This window comes from Anthonomus grandis, chromosome 16 (genome assembly GCF_022605725.1).
Source record: "Anthonomus grandis grandis chromosome 16, icAntGran1.3, whole genome shotgun sequence".
Taxonomy (NCBI): domain Eukaryota; kingdom Metazoa; phylum Arthropoda; class Insecta; order Coleoptera; family Curculionidae; genus Anthonomus; species Anthonomus grandis.
The window spans coordinates 5,455,622-5,478,577 of record NC_065561.1 but is presented as its reverse complement, the minus strand read 5'-3'; the positions used below and the strand labels follow the sequence as shown (position 1 = coordinate 5,478,577).

Genomic DNA, 22,956 nt, shown 5'->3' with positions numbered 1-22,956 from the left:
AGTTATTTTTTAAGAGCTTTCTTTCAAGAGATAAAAACCTTCGCAGAGCTATATCTCGGGATTCATCAAAGGAGGGTTCCGCCACCTTGAACGGTAGTTTAACAACATATCTGCCATCATTATTTCTAAAAGTGGCCTTTTCATAATGCTCCTTAACCAAAACATCATTTAAAGATAACTGAGGGCTTGCAGGAATCTCTTCAATTTACCAAAATTGTTTTATAGTATCTTCGATTATTGACAGAGGTTAAATAAGTATTACTAGAGGGAGAGATATTTTGAGAGGGGGAGGTAGAAACTTTACCCATAACAATCCATCCAAAAGAGGTATCTAGTGCTACAGGTTTATCGAGTGACATGGAGAGAGAATTTCCGCTTAATAAATATCCAAAAATATCAGCACCTAAGAGCATGTCTATGGGTCGAGATTCATAAAATTTTGAGTCAGCGAGAGATAAATGAGAAAAATTCTTATAATATTCTTGAGGGAGAGAGACAGTAGGGTGATTATTACATATTTTGGGCAAAATAACAAAATCGTGTGTATAAGAGAGGTTGAGTTTTCCTACTGGCTTAAAAGTACATGAGACGCCACCCGTAGCTTGTGAGTGAGTTTGACCGATACCGTTTATATCCAGAGAAAGAGAATACCTTAATAGACCTAATTTTTAAAACATTTTGAGGTTATAAAATTACTTTGAGAGGCACTATCTAGAAGAGCTCGAACAGGTTTATATATACCCATTGTATCGCGGAATTCTATAATAGCAGTGACTAATAATACTGTGCTAGAAATATTTGAGACTAGTGAGGCTGTAGTGGCTAAGTTACAATCAACATTTGGCGTATTACTTGAGGAGAGAGGAACATTGGTTTCAGATCCAGAGTTACTATTAATGACTGGAGGAGTGTCCATATGTAAGAGTGTGTGATGTTTTTTAGAGCAAATTTGACACACTGCACGAGAACTGCAGTGCCAGGACGTGTGTTTCGTACCCAAACAATTGGTGCAACATCTCTTTTCTTTTATAAGAGAAAATCTCTCACCTGGATTTTGTGTACTAAAAATGGGGCAATTATATATGAGATGATCCTCAAGACATAACTGACAGGACATTTTCTTATTTATTACACTGTTCCTCTGATCTTGCTGTGGGTTAACAACAAAACTAGAAGTAGGTTTTGCTTTATACTGAGAGTGATTATTTGGTTTTTTATCATTGAGTTTAAAATGCGACTTTGATTTCTCATACCCCGACTTTTTAACAGAGCTATTAGAGTAAAAAACATTGTCTAATGCTGAACATTGTTTATTTAAAAAACTGACAAGTATTTGAAAGTTGTTATGTAAGTTTACATCTTTGACTAATTCTGAACCACATTCTAATTCAAAACGAGTAGCAGTCGTTTGATCCAATCGATCCATTAACATATTAAATAAAATAAAATCCCAGAACTTAATTAACCTACCTTAACCTAAATTTTCCAAAACTGAGATATTTTCCAAAAAAGTCACTCCACTAATATTCGTAAAGGAGCAGAGGTATCTAGCTGAGAAATTCGAACAGTTGATTGAATAGAGAGCCAGTGAGTATTAGCAATCAAACGCTTATTATCATACCTAGCTTTTAATGCATTATAGGCAACTATATAATTTTGACTTGTCAATGGTGTACATTTAACGAGAGAGAGAGGAGCGTCTTTTAAATAACTAACCAAATAATGAAACTTTTCAATATTAGTGATAGAGTCATTGTTGTGAATCAAAGAGTCGTACATATCGATAAAGGTCTGCTATGTTTTCAAATCTCCATCATATACAGGTACAGAAATTTTAGGAAGTTTGGCGTTATTATATTTTGATTGAGTTTAAATTTGAGTACCATTATTTTCTTCAAAATGTGTAGAAAATGCATTGAATTTCAAAATTAGTTTTATCAAAATTCACTAAAATTTCTTTTTGATTATCCAAATCAGAATTTTCCTGTCCAGAACTTAATACAATTATGTTGTTGTGAATTTTCATAAAATTATCATATAAAACATCAATCAACTTGTACCTACACTTAAAAACGGAGTGCTGAGAAGGATCTCTTAGCGCTGCTTGCGCTACTTTAAGTAATTCTGTCATTTTTGTTATTTCAATATCGCGCTGAGCAATGTATTGTTTTAACTTCTTTTGATCAGCCATTTTTAAGAGAGTTAAATAATGTGTATGTGTACGCGTATAAGAATGAATGTAAATAAGCTTTCTTGTGTATAATAATGATAATTTTAATATTTAAATAACCATTTACATACAAGATTCGGACTCTTAAGCGCAAAATATTAAAGAATTCCAGAAAAAATTACGCGAGAATGCGCCGAGAATTTATTTCTGCAGTGAACAATATAACTATGCTCGGTAAAAAAAAATATAAATAAACCAAATAAATTTGGATACAGTATAAAACCTGTTTTTGGTCAAATAGGAGTCGAGTTAATATTGCATATAAGTAAACTAATATTATCGATAATGAGCAGGTGTAAATATAAGGGAACTGATATGGCGATTTTAAGAGTGTCTAAATGTATGAGTACGAAATTATTTTTTATTTAATTTTGAAAATATGAGAATATTGGCATGTGGGTAGCTCAGTATTTTTAGAAAGGATAACGGGCTTGAAGGACCAACATGTGGGGGTGAGAGCAATAAAATTATGAGAGAAAAGGGATAATAAAAATGAACATACCATAGGCTGTTGATTCCTTTCTTCTATATACTTGAGCTGCCCGTCACTCCCGCTACCGGCCGGTATTTTTGATAATCGGCAAGGTTTTACGGGATTAGTTACTTAATTTGAGTACTAGTGAAGTATACATTCAAAATGCCTCGAATACATGAGAAATGGTTTCCTTTTAAGTGCTTGTCTACTCCTCTCACGTCTGGTTCCTCGTTCATTTTTAGGAGGGGAATGAGGAATTTTGATGTTAGCGACCAGAGCAGAGCTGTTTGGTAAGATGTTATAAAATTTCGGGGACAAGTATCCAAAAAATCGTTGCCCTATAGTTTTTTTTATGTTTAGTATTTTTAGGTGTCTGTTTATATTATTTCGGATTGTGTAGGAATGACTAACATAATTCTTGATTTTTTCTGATTTATGTGTATAAATGCATGTTGACAATATGTAAATTGAGCGTATATTAAAAATTTCTTCAGAATATAATTGTTGTGTAGGAAATCTTTTTTGTTTTTTGTATATAACTTTTAAAATAAAGTTTTGTACTACATTAAGTTGTTTTAAACAATTCTTGTATAGACCTCCCCAGACAATCACCCCATACCTTAACAAGGACTCAACCAAGGATTTATAAATTAAAATTAGTAATTTTTCATTTAAAATATTTCTCAAAATATGAAATCGATAAATAAGTTTACGGATGTTTTGTGTTCATTTTAGAATGTGTTGGTCCCATTTTAAATGTTTATCCACAATGATACCCAGATATTTAGTAAATGAAACTTCCTTGATATCAATTGATTCAAGTTTAATTTGTTGAAAGCTGGGGCGATTAGCAGCTGTTATGGAAAATGCAATATAGTTTATTTTTTGACTATTGAGACTTAATTTAAAAGAATCCAGCCAGTTCTTGACTGTTGCTAGACCAAGTTCTGCAGTTTTTTTTGTGTCTCCCCAAGAAATTCCGTGAAACACCGCAACCGTGTCATCTGCATATGATATCACTGATCCATCATGGATTTTAAGATTGGTAAGAGCGTTAATATAAGTTATAAAAAGTATAGGTCCAATAGCTGTTCCTTGTGGAATTCCAATTTTTATATAAGATGGTTCACTAATCTCATTATTTATTTTTAAAGACTGTTTTCTGTCCCCCAAGTAACTTTCAAAGACCCTTGACACTGGACCTCTAATACCATAAGATCTTAAAGTATCTAGCAAAAGCTCATGCGGTACAGTGTCAAAGGCCCTTGCTAGGTCCAGAAACACTGTCAAACACTTTCTATCACCATCAAAAGCCTGATTCACTCGCTTTGTTAATTCACAGACAACATCGGATGTGCTGAGCCCCCCAATGAAACCAAACAGATTTTGTGTTAATACGTTATTTTTTTGTAAATAGTCAATAAGTCTATCTTTCAAACATTTTTCGAAGAGCTTGGAAAAATTATTGATCACACTTATAGGACGATAGTTACCTATTTCACATTTATCACCTGATTTATATATTGGAGTGATTATTGATACTTTAAATTGAGTAGGTACTGTTCCTGTTTTAAATATTAGGTTGATAATGTGAACCAATGGTTCAATAAGGTAAATATGATTTTTTTTTTATAAATTTTGAGCTAATAGTATCTATCTCAGGCGCGGAATTGTTTTTTAACGAAAAAATATGTTTAATTATTTCATTCCTATTAATTGGTTTTAGAAACATTGAAGATACACTGTTATGATTAATTTTGAATTGTTTTTTTGGTTTTTTTATTTGGTTCTGCATATTACCTCCTACGTCTATAAAATACTGATTACAAAAGTTTGCCATGTCTTTGTTATTTGAAAATTTTTTGTTATTATTTTTTATTTTTATTATGTCATTTCCTTTAGTAGTAATTTGATTTGTAACCTCATTTATAACTTTATACATTTTGCTCATATTATTCTTAGATTCCTCAATTTTTGTTTTGTAATAGCAATTTTTACATGTATTTATTATTTTACCCAATGAGTTTCTGTATGTTTTATATTGTTGTTCTTTTTCCAAACTATAATTTTTATTCAATTTTCTTTTCATTTTGTTTCTATTTTTTATTGAACATATAATAGCAGCAGTTATCCAAGGTTTTATTTTGTTAATTATTTTTGTTTTAATATTTTTGACTCTTCAGAGCTTTGTATAATATGTTTGACAACATTATAAAAAATTTTGGTTGTAATTTCGACATCATTAATATTTAATTTATGAGTAAGTCCTTTGCCTTCTCATTGTTTAATATTTTTAAAGTTTCAATTTTTATATTATTGGAAACATTACCTGCCCGAACCTCGTCTCTAGCAAAATTAAGCAACACAGGATAGTGATCGGTGACGTCAGTTTCCAAAATAAAAGAAAGATGTTTATTTTTGTTTTCCAACATTTTTTTTTTAAGGAAAATATGGTCAATACAGGTTTTTGATGTTAATGTGACCCGTGTAGGACTAGTAATAAGGGAGTAGAATCCGTAAGACATCAAGAGAGCTAGGTAGTTATTTGTACCAGCTGAATTTTTAGATAGAATATTTATGTTTATATCTCCCAGAAGTATTTCTGTTTGCTGATTACATTCACGTAATAAATAATTTTCTAGGTCATCGAGAAAAGACGATACTACCGTCGAGGGAGGTCTATATATACACGTTATGCCATATTGTATATCAGTTATAGCCTAAAGTTATCCTAATCAAAGTAATTCCCGACCTAATTAGTTTTATATTTTCTACTTGGTTTATGTTTGAATTATTTTTTATATAAACAACCACCCCATCATTCTGGTTACAGTCTCCCTCACTATAATACATCTTAAAGCCCTCTATATTAAATTCATTACCAACCAATTGCTATGTTTCACCCAAAACAATAATGTCGCAAGATATTAAATTATATGTTTGTAGAAAAACTATCATTTGATCAAAGTTTTTTTTTTAACTTCCTATGTTAAAATGAATGATATTTAAGAGTTTCGAACATATGTTAATTTTTTTGCTTACATAATCACAGTCCGTACTTTGTTGATCCACATTATCTAAAACGTCCATGTCTTGTAGCACTTCTACCTCTTGCGCATTATTCGCCATAACTTCCATCATAGTCAATTTTGTTTTTCAAAAGCGTGATGCATTTTTTTTGGTTTTTTGGGCACTCCTTAACTGCGTGTTTCTCCGTACAATACTCACAAAAGACCTCATTCGGACATTCCGTATTTTTGTGAAAAAATCCTTGGCATTTAAAACATCTGGGTACACTTATATCTTCAAATGCTGGGTAACGCTGCCATCCTATATATAGTTCCTTTACTGCAATTAACTTATGAAATAATTTGGCTGAACAATTTCCGTAGATAGTATAAGAATCTCTTTTTTTATTAAGTTTAAAGAAAGTTATTTCTAGGTGGTCCATTGCTGCAATAAAATGATTTTGTTCCCGGATTCTGGCCTCTACAAATTCACTATTTAAATCGTCTTTATCATTTATTTTATAGTCAATTATCTTGAAGCGGGGATTTCTTAGTTTTGTCACCTCTATGTTGTAGCCATTTAATTTTTCTTCTGCTTCCTTTTTAAGTATATCTATATCATTTTTTCCCTGGCATTTAACTAGAATATAGCCGTTTTTTGTACTTTTAATACTATTTACACTAATCTTTAATTCGGCAGGATTTATCTTCTTTCTCAAGTCTTCCTTTATTTTTTCTATGTTCTGGTGTTTTTTTTGGCCTAATAATAAGGCTAGGAATATTTGTTTGTTTTTGATGATTTAATGGCTTTTTAAGGATATCACTGTATTGTAAGGAATTTAATACATGAGCTTCACTTTTACTGGATTCAAAACTTTCTATTTTTTGTTGTAGTAGGGCAATTATTTCTTCTTTGCTTTCTATTATTTTATTTTTATCCTCTATGGTTCCTTGAAGAAGTTTGTGAGGTTTAAATCTTTGACGTTTAGTGTAATCAAACCTTAAAATTCTCTCACCTTTTAGTTCTAGGACCTTCACTTCCGATGCTGACAAATTCCCACAATTCTTACATATTCCTTTTCTGCATGTTTCACATTGGAAAAGTGGTTTAATTTTAGTTTTGCACACATCACACTCCATTTTTAATGAGCTTTTTATTTTTCGTTAAGTTCATTAGTAAAAATTGCTAGGCGCGGCAACACCGACAAGCTAAACTAATTTTTAAATTGATATTCCTTTATTTTTGTTTGCAGTTGAGCCCACTGTAAATAGGGACATTAAGGGACCTAATTTTTCAGGCTATTCTTAGTTGTGTTTGTCTGGCACGGCAACACCGTTACTCTATAATTGTACTAGAAATTGTACAATTACAACTCAACTGAACAACCACAATAATACAGTCCGTACAGTAAAATAGGCCCAGGAGCCTAGCAGAAACACCTGCATACCATATTTATCTGGGCAATCCGGTTAACAATGGAAAAAAATTTTAGCACGATACACATTTTAACCGGCCATCAAGTTTCTTTTGTGAATATTAAAGAGCACAAATGCACAATTTGCTTATCAACACGTCCACTAAAACTGCCGACTTTCAAATTTCCAATGATGTAATACTCAGACATTAAAACTTACTGTGAGCGCAGGAAAAGCACAAAATATGGAGAGCAAAATATACGTGTTCAAATAAGAAATAAGGTAACTAAGGTACCTATAGTAATATTGTTTATATTGTAGGCCCAGGTGACCAGCATTTCCAATTAAATAACTGTATATAATAAAATAATATACAATTAAGAGTAATTATTTTGTTATTTTTTTAAAATAAAGATGGCTATATAAACATTAATATTTTCTTTATTTAATATGATGAATCTTGATATATTCCGTACCGGCATTTTTAAAAAAGCAGATTTACAAAATACATAATACCATGTCATCAGGGCAACCACATTAAACATTGTCACAAGTCCTAAGATTTTGTTACAACATAATTTGTTTGTATATTATAGTTAGTTAGTAAAGTTATTTTAAGGCACTTGTGATATTACCCTCAACCCTCAATAATATATCTGTCAAAGCGTTATTGAAAACATGCCAAAGAAAGAATGTAATCAATGTAGGTAATCATTTATTGTTTTTTATTATACATAATATGTTGGTATTTAATATGACATTTCCACCTTATAATACATAATAATACAACAGCCTTTTTCTGGTCACAATGATGTCCAATTTTCATCAATGTTGAATGTTGATCATCAGTTGATTGATGCTGGTAATCTGGAATATAAAAAATTATACCTAGGTAAATAAAGGTTCATAAATAATTTCAAACTAGTACCATATGATATTATTAGCTCACAATAGATCTTTATAAAACTTGTCCTGTGTAGTGAGTTAGTATGCATCTTATACTTTGGTTTGGTATATTGCTTCCTTGTTGTCGATTATTTACGTCACTTCCTAACATTTGCCTGCCATGTGCCATTTAAGTATGATTTTTTCCAGTATTCACCTTGCTTCGATCCCTGAATAATGTTTTTAAAGGAAACAGCAAAAGTCTCTTTAACAATATTAAAATGTTCCAAGCTTAAAATCATTCCAGAGAGCTAACTGGTTATAAGTAGGTTACATTAGACGTTCTGACAAATTTCATTTTACCTTTCACGTAAAATCTTCGATTATCAGAATAAAACAATACATTACTTACAAATAATAATTATTAGAAAATTATTGTATTTTGTTAAGATTAGAAGAGATTTAAAAAAAATCATAGTCAATATTAATCAAACCAAAACTAACCACAAACACAAAAATACAAGAAAAACAAAAACACAAACAACACCAACAGCGGAGTGGTAGGCACACGAAATCCACGGTTAATAGATCAATATTAATCACGTGCACGAAATCCAGAAAAGGTGTAATCCGCATGCGCGCAGCCTTTTGATCGATGCTGACGGACTGTACCTAGATGCTTGTTTGTGTCGACTGGTCGTTTTACTTACATTCCTATGAACGCAAGCGCGGTGAGATGCGCGATGCTACTGACGCCGGCGATGTGTTTATATATATCCGTGGAACGATTAGACCTTAACAACCTCTGATAATTTAAAAAGGATATATTTATATATTGATATAAATATATCCCTTTTTATAAGGGAATATTATATTTATATATATTTACTATGTGTAGTGTTGTTATAGGAAAGTATAGCATAAATCATTAAAACTGCTATATTTTCATTGGGCTTTTGGTGTTTAAGATGTTTAGGTGGAATGAAGACGTTCTATTGGACTAAGTATTTGAGTTGGGGTTGTGAGGTGTGCAATATTGAATTTAAATTTTCTGCAAGGAATAAAGGTTTTGGATAATTTCATTTTTAAAAGATGTACCGTTATCTGTGGTAATTTTCCAGGGTAGTCCATAATGGTTAAAGTAAATTATTAATTGGTTTGCTATTTAAATTCCTGTAGGGGGTAAAAGAGTGGTTTGTCCTAATTTGTAAAAGCTGTCAGTTACTGTTATAAAGTAAGTATTGTGGGTGTTATACATATCTAAGTAGATATGGTTGAAAGGTTCATAACCAATAGGGATGGGTTTAAAAACTAGTTTATCAGGCTGCCTATCATATTTGGTTTTTTGGAAAATTTTACAAAGATTTACATATGTTGACGTAATTTTCTAAATTTAGCAAATAACAATTTTTCTTAAGTGAAATTATATTTTCTTGAGTTCCTCTATGGGATGTTTTGGTTTCGTGATAATATTTAATCTTTAGTTGTTGTTTTTATACGTCAGTTATAACTTCTAAAAGAGCATTAGATATGTACAGTTTAAATGAACAATTTTTAAAAAAATATTAATTATAATGGATCCGAGAGATGTAGTTGTAGCCGTAAAGTGTTCTTTAATGATCTCACAGAGATCTTCTTCAGATGGATCATTTTTAAAAAATAGAGTAGTTCTATGTCTATCAAAAATTAATTCTTTTTGGCTCTAATTTTCTTATTACTAGAGTACCTACATATTATTTGGTTTTTATACATCTTTAAAGCTTTTTGAACATAAGGGACTCCAATAATGGGATTTTCAGCATTCGAATGCTTAGTTTTTAGGTCAGTTTCAGGGGGTGGTAGTATTTTATCTGCTTGTCGTATTATTATATCTAGGATAATAATGATTTTTCGGTTTTTCTATTGGTATTTTCTTTGGTATTTCCTATGGGTCAAAATTAGGGAATATCAATTTGATCAACTTCCATTGGATTTGTTTGCATATCCTATATGATTTATTGCATTATATGCGGGATAGGGAATCGACGTTAAAATTTTGTTTTCCTTTTATTATAAACAATCTCTCATAATCATATCATTGGAGTTTTAGCCACCAACGAATAAGTTTCGAATTAGGCTCTTTAACAGAAAATAGCCATTGTAGCGGCTAGTGATTTGTGACAATTTCAAAATAAGGCGATTCAAAATTGATAAAAGCGATTTAAAACGATAATAAGATAGAAGCGGAGATATTTGGTAGCCGATACTATAGCTATATATATATATATATATAGTTATAGTAATAATAACATATATATACATATATATATATATATATTAAAAGCTCTCTTTCTTTGGTGCTATAGTTTGTTTCTGTGAGATTTACGGTGCGTAAAGCATATGCAATAGGCAAATCATGCTGTTTGTCAAATCACTGCCAATGAGGCCTTGAGACAAAATTTCACTGATAGCAACGTTTAAAGCATCTGTCATAAGAACAAAGGGTCTTGAAAAATCTGGCTGCTAGAGTACAGGGTCATTTAGTAGCACATGATTGCACATTTCGAAGCATTGGATAAATTGAGGGGTGTGTTCAATTTTTTCATTTTTCTTTAGGCAATTTGTTAATGGTTTTGTTAAATGTGCAAATTTTTTTATCAAGTTCCGGTAGTACCCATTTAGTCCTAAAAATAGGATAGGACTAGGATAGGATAGGAAAATAGGACTTACAATCGCGAGATGTTTTTGGCAGGGTACATTTTTGGATAGCTGCTTTTTTCGGATTAGGTTTTACACCTTCGGGTGTGATGACATGCCCTAAAAATTCTACAGATTTGCAGAAAAGTTCGCACTTATCAAGCTGTATTTTAAGGTTATTCAGTTTTTGAAAAACAGCTTTCAAATTTAAAATGTGTTCTTGCAAAGTGGTGGAAAATATTATTTGTTGTCCATAAGAACTAGGCAGATTTTACCCTAAATATTTTTGAGTATATTATGTCCATGAGCCTTTAAAAACTGGAAGGAGCATTCTTAAGGCCAAAAGGCATTCTAAGGAACTCATAGTGTCCATTTTCGACATTGAAAGCAGTCTTTCAGTTGAGCTCGAAGATGGACGAATAATGCCACTACTAACATTTCTGAGATTTCATTTTGTACTTCTTTTTTGTGTAAAAATGGATATCTATATTTTTTATAGACTGGGACGTTGTCTGTGGCTGAGTTTCATGCTTAAAAGTATCTGTACATGATAATTTTTCGTGGAGCTTATGTAAAACTTTTGGAAATTGAAGAATTACTTTTTTGAAGACATCTTTTTCTTAGTGTTAGTTCTTTAAAATGCTCAGTGCGGATTAAAGAAAGGTCTTGGATATTATGGAGATTATTATATGTATGAAATTTGGATGCTACCTGTTCGATATTAAATATCTCAAAACTTTGAGAGTCGGTAGAAAAATTGGGCTAATTTTCTGAGTGACTCAGAGTAAAATTCCAATACAATATTTTCGTTGATGTTATTTCGGAATTCTAGGGAACAGTGCCACTTTGCACTTTTTAAAGCAAACTTGGAGTTTCAATATTCTGTACAGTGTGTGATTGGTAAATGTACAATTCGGTACGTAGATCTCTGATACCTTAAAATTATACCATTAAAATTATCGTGAAAACTATATAGAATTAACTTAAGTTCATTATTTATATTAAATAGGAAACTTTGCTTTATTTTGGGTGTTGGTATTACTCTCACTACTAGAATATAAGATTCCTTTACTAATTTTTGTGTAGGAGAAGTGAATTGAAGAAGCTCAGTTGTCCAGCAGATAGTACAAGTGAAAGAAAATAAAATTAATTTAACGTAATATCGTATGGCCAAGCAGTAATGTCATTTGCAAAAGTAAGAGCTCAAAAGTATTACATTTTTCCCCTAATAATATTATAGACGATAATGGAACGTTTACCAGTTGGAACAAATTCAGGGATATGTTCGAAACAAAAACGCTTGGATACGTTAAATTTTATACAAATTCTGTATAAAATTGTAAGTATATGTCCTATACCTAACCTCAATATTTACTAAGAAATATGCGAATAGATTTTTTATAAATAACCATGAATTTTACAGTTTAACAGTTTATAAAAAAAAACAAAACAAAAAAATTAAAATAAAAGTTTAAATTTTTGACGATTAACTTCCTGATAGTAACCAAGTCGATATTCCAATTCTTGTAATGCTTTACTTATTGTTTGAGGCCGGATTTGTTGTATTTCGGCTCTAATTCTATTTTTTAATTCTTCTAAACTTTCAGGTTTATCAAAATAAACTTCAGATTTTAGATAACCTCATAAATAAAAATCCAATAGGGTTAAATCTGGCGACTTTGCTGGCCATTCAATAAAACTCCCCCCCCTCCAATTCATCTATTTGGGAAAATGTTGCCAGGTCTCGTACTATTTGTGAATAGTGACGCCATCCTGTTGGAATCATATCGAATCTGCCGGCATAAATGGGTTTTCACCATTTGAATAAAGTGCAATTAAACTAGGTACTATCTGATTTTGAAGCAACTCTGAATATTTTTCAGAGGTGCACCCTTAATAAAATAGGGATCCACCATTGATGTGCCCACACTTCCTGCCCACACGTTTAACTTTTTGGGAAATTGTGTGACTTCAGTGTGGATTTTTTGGTGCCCAATAACGAAAATTTTGCTTGCCTTGTCGAAAAAAACAATCTTACTTAAAAATTGTGGGTTTGCATTACATTTATTCTTGTAATGTAATGTACTGCGGATGTGATTATTTTCAATAAGCCCCTGAATTAAATGAATTTTATATGGATGCCATTTATTCCTATGCAAATATTTTAGAACACATAACTTACTAAGCGACTGATCTGCAGCAACTTGTCGAGTTGATTTGAGTAAATTTTCTTGTAAATAGAGTAAAATATCTAATTGTCAGTTTTCTGGAAGCCTGGGACGGTCCAGGTCATATTTGTCACTAATTTTGCTTACTACCGAACATGTAATAGGCTCTCCTGGTACTTATTGTTACACAGATCGCAAACTTCGGCCTGTGTTCGAGTCTTGTCGCCATATCCTACCATCATCAAAATTTTAATTCTTTGTTTTTCAGTTAAACGCGCCATACTGTTATACTTTGCAACTGCACTTGATACTTACTGACATTTAAGTAAACTAATACATACTTTTTCCATGCAATTAAATGGTGGCAAGGTGTCAACAATCAAATATACCTGTTAAAAAACTATGAAAAAACATGTTTGGGTATGCTGAAATAACCCAAACAGTTGCAAATGTATTAATAATGTTAGTATTAGGTATAAGACATTGTAGTGGGGGGTACTTACGTACTCGCCGTATATCCACCCTCTAACCTTTGACGTCGCAGGGTATCCGTCAAAACATGTTTTGTCCATAGCAAAACCTTCCTTTTTTAAAAAATCCTTCATTTGATTTAACCCCCCTCACTATTTCTTTGTACAGTTATAGAAGAAAAGTCAACAAAATGCCTCGGGAGCCACTCTAAGTAATTAAAGGAGCTTAGAGTCCCCTCTAGCCTCTCGGGTAAGCCTTTAGACAGTGGAGAAACCAGGTAAAGATTGAAAGTAGACTGTCCGGCTATAATGAGATCCTATTGCTCTTAATCTTTATTAATACAAATACTAATAAGTAAGTAACAGCTTTGGTTGCTTAAAACTAAATGAACAAAAGTGTCCTTAAAATCTAACAATCTCCACTACCAATTTCTATGATTAAGCACAGGCAGTTATTTGAGAAAATGTACCGGAAAATTCGGCATTCTATTAATGACGCAAAATAGTATGATTTAAGGGACGGGGTTATGATGTTTTGTACAAGCGGTTACGGATGACATTCGTTAAGCAAAGCCGGAAACTCAACACCAATCAAGCGAAGCAATCTCAATCAATCGGTCAACATTTACCTCTGCTCTGTTGTTATACGGATAGTAATTATGACATCACGGACTCGGTTATTACTTGTCTCTCACCACTTTGAGAAGCCAAGTAATAATTAATAAACGCGGCTACTGCCTGCCCTACAAAACACGAAGAAAGATAGTGTCCAAGCAGTAGTTTTCATCAATCAAACAATTAAACGAAATACCACCGTCTTCCAAGCTTGTAAAAATGGTAACTAAAATACCGTAACGCGGATAATTTTACGATAATTTCATTAATATAACCCGCTTACTACCTGCCCTACAAAATACGAAGAAAGATAGTGTCCAAGCCACAGTTTTAAAATTAAATAAAACGGAACGGGACGGAACGATATCACTAGCAACGGATTCGATAAAGATCTTAATACGCGAGCTTGGAAGCGGCCGGTCAACTGTCAACAGGTGGCTCTTACCCAACCCAATTCACATTGTCAACGTCAAGACAAAATTAAACGTAAATATTGAAAATTTAACGGTATTGAAATATGGAAAAATTACTGGTACTTCGCTCGAAAGGTATGGTACGACCTTACTGCGACGAATGTGAATCCTTGGTGGACCTGGGACCTTTTTATACCCATCGCAGGAATTTGGATGCCGACGACTCACGAACATCCTCGAAACCAATCATTGAATAAAAATGCAATTGGGAAAACTTAATGAAAATAGAGTTTTTCCTCATGAAAACGGTACGGATTTATAGGCCATGACCCCATTATGATAAACAAACTTAGTTTCAGCTCTCAAAACCGGGTATTTCTAGGTGAAAATAGCGGGACAAAAGCTGGCCACATGTGTACAAGAAAACGGCTTTTCAGGAAAACCGCGGGAAACTGAATCCTGATTTATACTATATTTTGCCACACCAGGCATGCCCCTTCATTTAACAGGGCTTCCCAAGGTAGGTAAACCTTAAAACTTACAAAATAGAACATGTAAACAATGCAACAGCATGAAAGGAAAATTTCATGTAAATAACCGGAAAACTGGAAGCATAGTGATGAAAACCCTCTCAGTTTTAGGCATTTGTGGTTCTTTATTATCCTAAGAATAACCAGGGCTGAAAACAATAAGGCCAGAGACTACAACATAGTCAACGGAGAACTAGGGATAACCTTAAAGAAATCAAACCTTTCCAGGATACTATTAAGCTAGAAACCTCTTTAAGTTGGTTTCTTTATGTATGTTTATAAATATAAACCCCTCATGACTCTCAGGTAAAGCTTAAAATGTATCTTTTTGTTATGTAAATTATAAATTTGGAGGTTAAAATGTTAACGGAGCAAAATTATCTGAGTTGTCTTACAAAAGACTGTCTGGGCTTACCCTTATTACTATAAAATAAAGACAAAATCTTGTAACTTCGTTACAACATGGTATACAAAATATACTTAAAATTCTATGCAAAGTTCAAAAATGGAATAAAAAATAGATGTGTTCATTTAAAATATTAAAGTTGATGGTTGCTTATTTTTGGTTCACCAAATACATAAATTTATCAACAAAAAAATTGTGACAAAAAATAAGAATCGACGTGTCCAAGCCGTTTTTTTTTCAAACACAAAATTCTGAATTATTCCAATGAAATAGGTTTATGTTGTTTTGGAGTAAACTTGCCACAGGACTCATTGCTTCATTAGTAATGGAATATGCGTCTAAAAGAAACGAAATAAACTTACTTAAAAAAACCTTATATGGAAATGGAGAAAAGGTTTACTTACACTTACTCACTGAAAAGTTTGAATCTTTGGAAAAACAGAATAGAGAAGAAGAATCAATTGCTTTTATTGTTCAAAGATTTCAAAAGAAATTTAGAGCAGTACCGATCCCATCCCTTTAAAAAATATGCCTGAAATTATAATTAAAGCTAGAAACGGGGAGAATATGGAAAATATTGCAAACAAAATACGAAAAATTATTAAGCCACCTGAAATTGGGGTCGGAATCCTGCACATAAAGGAGAAAAATGGGAAGGTTATTATTAAATATCCGAGAAAACGTGACACAGAAGTATTAAGGCAGCTGGCTGAAAACAGCGAGCAAACTCTCTAACTGGATAGAAAGAAAATTTCTTTCTATAATAGAAAAAAAGTCTAAACTCTACTCTCAATCTCAACTGGCTTCGATGTATTTATCTTTGTTGTGGGGATGTTTTTGTAGCAGATTTAATTGAAATCAACGAATTCTCATATTCTCATATTAGACCGTTAAGCCGCATTGTGCAAGGACCAACGTTTTTAAGAAGTGATAAAGGGAATAGGGTCGGCTTGAAAGTGGTTCTAAATGAAACTTACTAATTAAATAAAGACTAGTATTTTATTAGAAAATGTTAAACCATAAAAGTCCACAAAAAAATAAACTTACTTAAATCACTTGCTTACAATAGATAATTAGGGTTTTATTGCGGTCAAAAGATCAACAGTATATCTTTGAATGAACTATAATTTGTTAACTACTTTTTTCAGGCTTAAAACGATCATTAAGTTTATAAGGTCATATGGTTTATCCACGCTTATTTACGCCCCGAAATTGGGAACTTCCCAGTGATTCCAGAGAAGGGAATAAAATGAGTTTTATTACTCTTCACAAATTTTGAGAATACTATATATATATCATCCTTTTATCCTTAATTCAATCGTTTGTTCTTTCTCTTCCATTTCTAAGACAAAATTAATAATATTATTATCTTAAATCTATATTTTAAGACAAATACTAAAATATAAATTTAATAGTAAATATATTTAATTAAAAAAAATATATATATTAAGCTAGCTATTATAAATACACACTAGGAAAGAGATAAGATAAAATTAGGAGGATCCATCATAAAATTCGCCGTCTTTTTGATACATAAAATTACTTCAAAAATATATAAGAAAACTTTTTCCTTATCGGCATCCCTTATGGATATAGGATGAAAACAGAAAAAGTAACAAAGCATACTTATTACTTAAAAGATCGATAATGTCAAATGACATTTCAGTAATTGACATTGTGGGCTGTGAAAAATCCCATTAGCTATAAAAATAGGCTAATGTTTGTAGATTGGGTAGTATAAGAATGTCTAAAGCCGAACGATGCCGAGTGACATAGAGAAAAGGTTAGCGAGTACTAATCGCGCATAGAAAGATATTTTCTTTCTATATTTTTTCTTGTCTATTTCTATGTTTATCGAGTTAGAAAGTACCGCTGCAGGCTTTCTAAAAATCATGAAGTAGAAACTATAAAAGTTATGAAACCACTAATAAGAATTCCTGGCTATAGAAAACAGCTTACTAAAGATCAAATAGAAGCATCAATAAAAAGACAAAATTGTGCCGTGATTGTATTTGTCGAATAATAAAAATGCCGAATCGGAAACGGAAAGTGAATTTAAAGACAAAGTGAGGCGAGAAATGCTAAAATTACACAAATTACTGGATAATTCTTCCTCAAGTAAGTACTTACATTAACCACATGTTTTTTGTCGTTACACATTAAATAGCAAGAAAAATCCTTTACAAATTATCTTACATTTTCTTATAATGGGTGAAAATTATTAGCAACATGTTCGTCAATTTATATTCAATAATGACAAATCCATTATTAACAACTGTAAGCCAAATATTTTGAAAATTATCCTAATTTTTCCTATAATAAGTAAAAATTATTAGCGACATACCCCCCTATTTATATTCAATAATAATAACTATTACATTGTTGAGTAACATGTCAATCCAATCAGTTTCTTTCTTTTTTTAATGGTAAACAAGCACAAGAGGAAAGGCCTATATCACTCTTGGAGTGGTGCTTGCGCGAAGATATTTGTGGGCATTTATCTTGAATCGCTGTAGGTTGTATGCGTCGGGAAATATGTGAGGTGGAAGCCCATTCCACATAGAAGATGTTCTCCAGATGAATGAGTCCCGATACAGCGACGTCCTTGGGGTAGGCAGGTGGACTCGATGTTGATGAGCCGCAACTGCTAGATGCGTCCTTCTGGCCAGAACAGCTCTGGGTGGAATCAGGCCTGCCAGCTCAGAGGAGCACTTTGAGCAGTTGTTAAAAATTTAAATTCTTTTATTAGGAGAGGGTTTTAAACATATTTGGCGCTATAACATAGAAATTGTCCTAGGTGATGATAATACAGACACGTCGTCATCCTCAAGCCCTCAACAAGCCCGTTCACGTGATCAGCGGCATCAAAACACGTGCTTCACTTGCTATTGGTCAGATGGCCCATGTGATATCCGGGCCGTTTGATGTCGCTTTTTTACAGAGTCGTGTTGCATTTCCCAGTTTATTTTGATAGCATTAGGTGTTTATTGATTGTTATTGAAGGCTTTTTAGTTAATTTATTATTTTGTGATCGATGTTGTTTGATTATGTTTGATGTCGTTGGTTGTTATTCAAACATTGAATATCAACAAAAAAACATTGAATATAATGACAATATGATAAAAGCCTAACTTTTAAAACTCGTCAACAGTAATAAGAGTAAATTCAATTGTTATATTATTGATAAAATGGCCAAGAGGCATCACAAGACAGTTCTTCGACTTCCGCCATCCACCCGAACCCACAATAGAACTTATCTGGGCCAATATTAAGGGATATGTTGCATAAAATTCGCCGTCTTTTTGATACATAAAATTACTTCAAAAATATATAAGAAAACTTTTTCCTTATCGGCATCCCTTATGGATATAGGATGAAAACAGAAACAGTAACAAAGCATACTTATTACTTAAAAGATCGATAATGTCAAATGACATTTCAGTAATTGACATTGTGGGCTGTGAAAAATCCCATTAGCTATAAAAATAAGCTAATGTTTGTAGATTGGGTAGTATAAGAATGTCTAAAGCCGAACGATGCCGAGTGACATAGAGAAAAGGTTAGCGAGTACTAATCGCGCATAGAAAGATATTTTCTTTCTATATTTTTTCTTGTCTATTTCTATGTTTATCGAGTTAGAAAGTACCGCTGCAGGCTTTCTAAAAATCATGAAGTAGAAACTATAAAAGTTATGAAACCACTAATAAGAATTCCTGGCTATAGAAAACAGCTTACTAAAGATCAAATAGAAGCATCAATAAAAAGACAAAATTGTGCCGTGATTGTATTTGTCGAATAATAAAAATGCCGAATCGGAAACGGAAAGTGAATTTAAAGACAAAGTGAGGCGAGAAATGCTAAAATTACACAAATTACTGGATAATTCTTCCTCAAGTAAGTACTTACATTAACCACATGTTTTTTGTCTTTACACATTAAATAGCAAGAAAAATCCTTTACAAATTATCTTACATTTTCTTATAATGGGTGAAAATTATTAGCAACATGTTCGTCAATTTATATTCAATAATGACAAATCCATTATTAAAAACTGTAAGCCAAATATTTTGAAAATTATCCTAATTTTTCCTATAATAAGTAAAAATTATTAGCGACATACCCCCCTATTTATATTCAATAATAATAACTATTACATTGTTGAGTAACATGTCAATCCAATCAGTTTCTTTCTTTTTTTAATGGTAAACAAGCACAAGAGGAAAGGCCTATATCACTCTTGGAGTGGTGCTTGCGCGAAGATATTTGTGGGCATTTATCTTGAATCGCTGTAGGTTGTATGCGTCGGGAAATATGTGAGGTGGAAGCCCATTCCACATAGAAGATGTTCTCCAGATGAATGAGTCCCGATACAGCGACGTCCTTGGGGTAGGCAGGTGGACTCGATGTTGATGAGCCGCAACTGCTAGATGCGTCCTTCTGGCCAGAACAGCTCTGGGTGGAATCAGGCCTGCCAGCTCAGAGGAGCACTTTGAGCAGTTGTTAAAAATTTAAATTCTTTTATTAGGAGAGGGTTTTAAACATATTTGGCGCTATAACATAGAAATTGTCCTAGGTGATGATAATACAGACACGTCGTCATCCTCAAGCCCTCAACAAGCCCGTTCACGTGATCAGCGGCATCAAAACACGTGCTTCACTTGCTATTGGTCAGATGGCCCATGTGATATCCGGGCCGTTTGATGTCGCTTTTTTACAGAGTCGTGTTGCATTTCCCAGTTTATTTTGATAGCATCAGGTGTTTATTGATTGTTATTGAAGGCTTTTTAGTTAATTTATTATTTTGTGATCGATGTTGTTTGATTATGTTTGATGTCGTTGGTTGTTATTGTTAAAGTTAGTTGTTGATGTTAAATTATTAACAATAATAAAATGTCGAGTACGGATACAAAGAGTAAGAGTGAAAAAAGGACATTTTGATAAAGCAACAAAAGTATTAATTTTAAACACATACAAAATGGAAATATTGGAACATCCTACAATGGCTTTAGGTGATATTGCCAATAATGTCGCAAGTCGGACAGGAGTTGGAAGTAGAAGTGTTCGGCGGATAGTGGCCGAATCTAAGAAAACTGGTGGTGTTTCATAGTCTAAAGAGTTCGCAAACCGAACGACCACGTTTGATATGTTGCTCGATATCGAAAAGAACACTATTCGTAGAAAAGTTTAGGATTTTTTTTTCAAGAATGAACTTCCAACAATAGAAAAAGTGTTAAGGGTTGTTAATGAGGACAATGATTTGCCTAATTTAAAAAAAAAACAGTTTTTACAAAATATTGAAGAAGTTAAACTTTAAATATGGAAAACGTGAAAGATTTAGTTTTCTCATGGACCAAAACGATATTAAGTGATGGAGAAGGGAATACTTAACTAAATTTAAAACATTCTGGCAAGAAAATAACAAAATATATTATTTGGATGAAACGTGGATCAACGCTGGGCACACTAAATCTAAAGTTTGGATGGATAAATCCATTACTTCCTCGCGTCAAGCAGTTCTCAAAGGACTATCTACAGGGTTAAAACATTCCTCAGGTAAAATAATGTAATTGTGATATAATATTAACAATGATATAAGTGTGAAAAGAGCTCGTTTAACGCACGCGGACGGCGGAATGAGAGAAGCGATTTTTAACACACTTCTCACAAATATATTATACAACATTTTTTTACGAACAAAAATACGTATATTTATCTAAATTTTCCAAATTGATGTAGGATGATCGGTTAATTAACTATAATAATTAACTATAAAAATAAATTTAAATGTGTACAGAGTATTACAAACAAAACGAAACCTTGGTCTTCTGGAACACTGGGTGGAACTGAAAAAAAAATGTTTTTCGCAGATAAAAAAAAATCAACTTCTCCGAGCACTTATTTTAAAAAAAGGGTTCCAAAAAGCCGACGTTGCGTTTTTGTTATGACACCCTGTATATTTAAAGAAACCTTTTTTACATTTACTTCAATAATATATCTGTCGCATCACTTCAAGTGTCAATTTAATCTTTTTGGTTACAAAATAGGTTAAATTAATTTCAGTTTAATTTATTAAAATATTTCAATACTTTTTTGTTTCATTTTTTTGTTGTTCTTTAATGACACATTTGTTATACTTAGCATATTTTTTATACACAGATACTCAGACTGGTAAATAATTTTTTTTTAGGAAAGGGACAAAGGCTAATCCATCTGTCATATTGGTAGTAAGGGCGGGTTTGTTCCTGATGGACTTTGGGCATTTCAGTCAAAAAAAAAGTGGCGACTATCATAAGGAAATGGATGGTCCTTCCTTTGAAAAATGGTTTGAGGGAATACTTTCCAAGCTTGAAGACAATGCAGTTATTGAATTAGATAATGCCTCTTACCATTCACGAAAGATGAAAAAAGTACCAACGACAGCTTCAAAAAAGCTGATATTCAGGATTGGCTTCAACAAAAAAACATTGAATATAATAACAATATGATAAAAGCCTAACTTTTAAAACTCGTCAACAGTAATAAGAGTAAATTCAATTGTTATATTATTGATGAAATGGCCAAGAGGCATCACAAGACAGTTCTTCGACTTCCGCCATCCACCCGAACCCACAATAGAACTTATCTGGGCCAATATTAAGGGATATGTTGCAAAAAAAAATACGACATATAAGTTTGCAGATGTTCAGATGCTATTTCATGAGGCCGTAGCACGAATCACTTCCGAAAATTGGAAAAAATGTATCGAACACATAAAAAAATTCGAACAAAATATGTGATTAGATAACATTATGGATGAAGTAGTTGAGAGACTGGTAATACCATTGGGAGATAGCAGTTCCTTATCTAGCGAAAGTGACATGGACTAGTTTTTCACTTGAAAATGGGCAACATAAAATAGTACTCAAGTTATATTACAGTAAAACTTTACGGTGCATAAAGTTGCTTATGCGATTGTTAGCTTACTCATGTGATTGTCACATTCGACGGCTTATGCTTCAACATGTACGATTGTAAAAAAGTATTTCTTTACATATTGTAAAGAAAGACTTTTTTTTTAATTAAGTGTAATGTAAAAAAATATGTAATTATGCAAAAATTCATATGTAAAATTCGCCTTTATTTATGATTGAAACTATTATTTTATGATAATACCTCAATACTTCGTTAGTGGCACCTTTTTTAGTATATTCTATAACTTCATTACTCTTAGCGTTGATTGAATATTTGGGAAGATACGCAACCTTATGGGCTAAAGTCTGACCGCAAATATGCGTGAAAAATAGATGGCGATTCTCTCCAGTATGCGCGAAAATAATTTCGTCCGTCGCTTCTCATTAGTAATCGGCCGATCATCCCTGAGTCGTGTGAGAGAATTTTTGCACAGGTTCGTGTTTGCCATATTGCAATTTGGTAGTTCTTAAAATTTTTTCTTGGATATCATAATCACAAATAGATAGACATATGTAAATGTGTTTAGTTTGTGAGACAATGGCTCCTTTAGGCAAAATTAATAAGTGTGCGTATCGTGGGTTCAATAATGTAAGAAAATGTAGAAACAATGTTCTCAGTTTTTTCAAATTTTCGATTTTAAAACCAGTGTTACTTAACCAGTGGATAGAAAATATAGGCAATGCAAAAACATATGTTATGGATGAAAATTTATT

The 22,956-nt window shown here is 32.4% G+C and overlaps 1 long non-coding RNA gene across 1 annotated transcript; it reads left to right on the top strand.

Moving 5' to 3' along the window:
• The first annotated feature begins 1,352 nt into the window (after positions 1–1,352).
• LOC126745851 (uncharacterized) lies at positions 1,353–7,516 on the top strand. The gene is made up of 2 exons (XR_007663736.1): positions 1,353–1,587; positions 7,012–7,516. It is a non-coding gene; the product is annotated as an uncharacterized LOC126745851 (long non-coding RNA).
• The last annotated feature ends 15,440 nt before the right edge of the window (positions 7,517–22,956 follow it).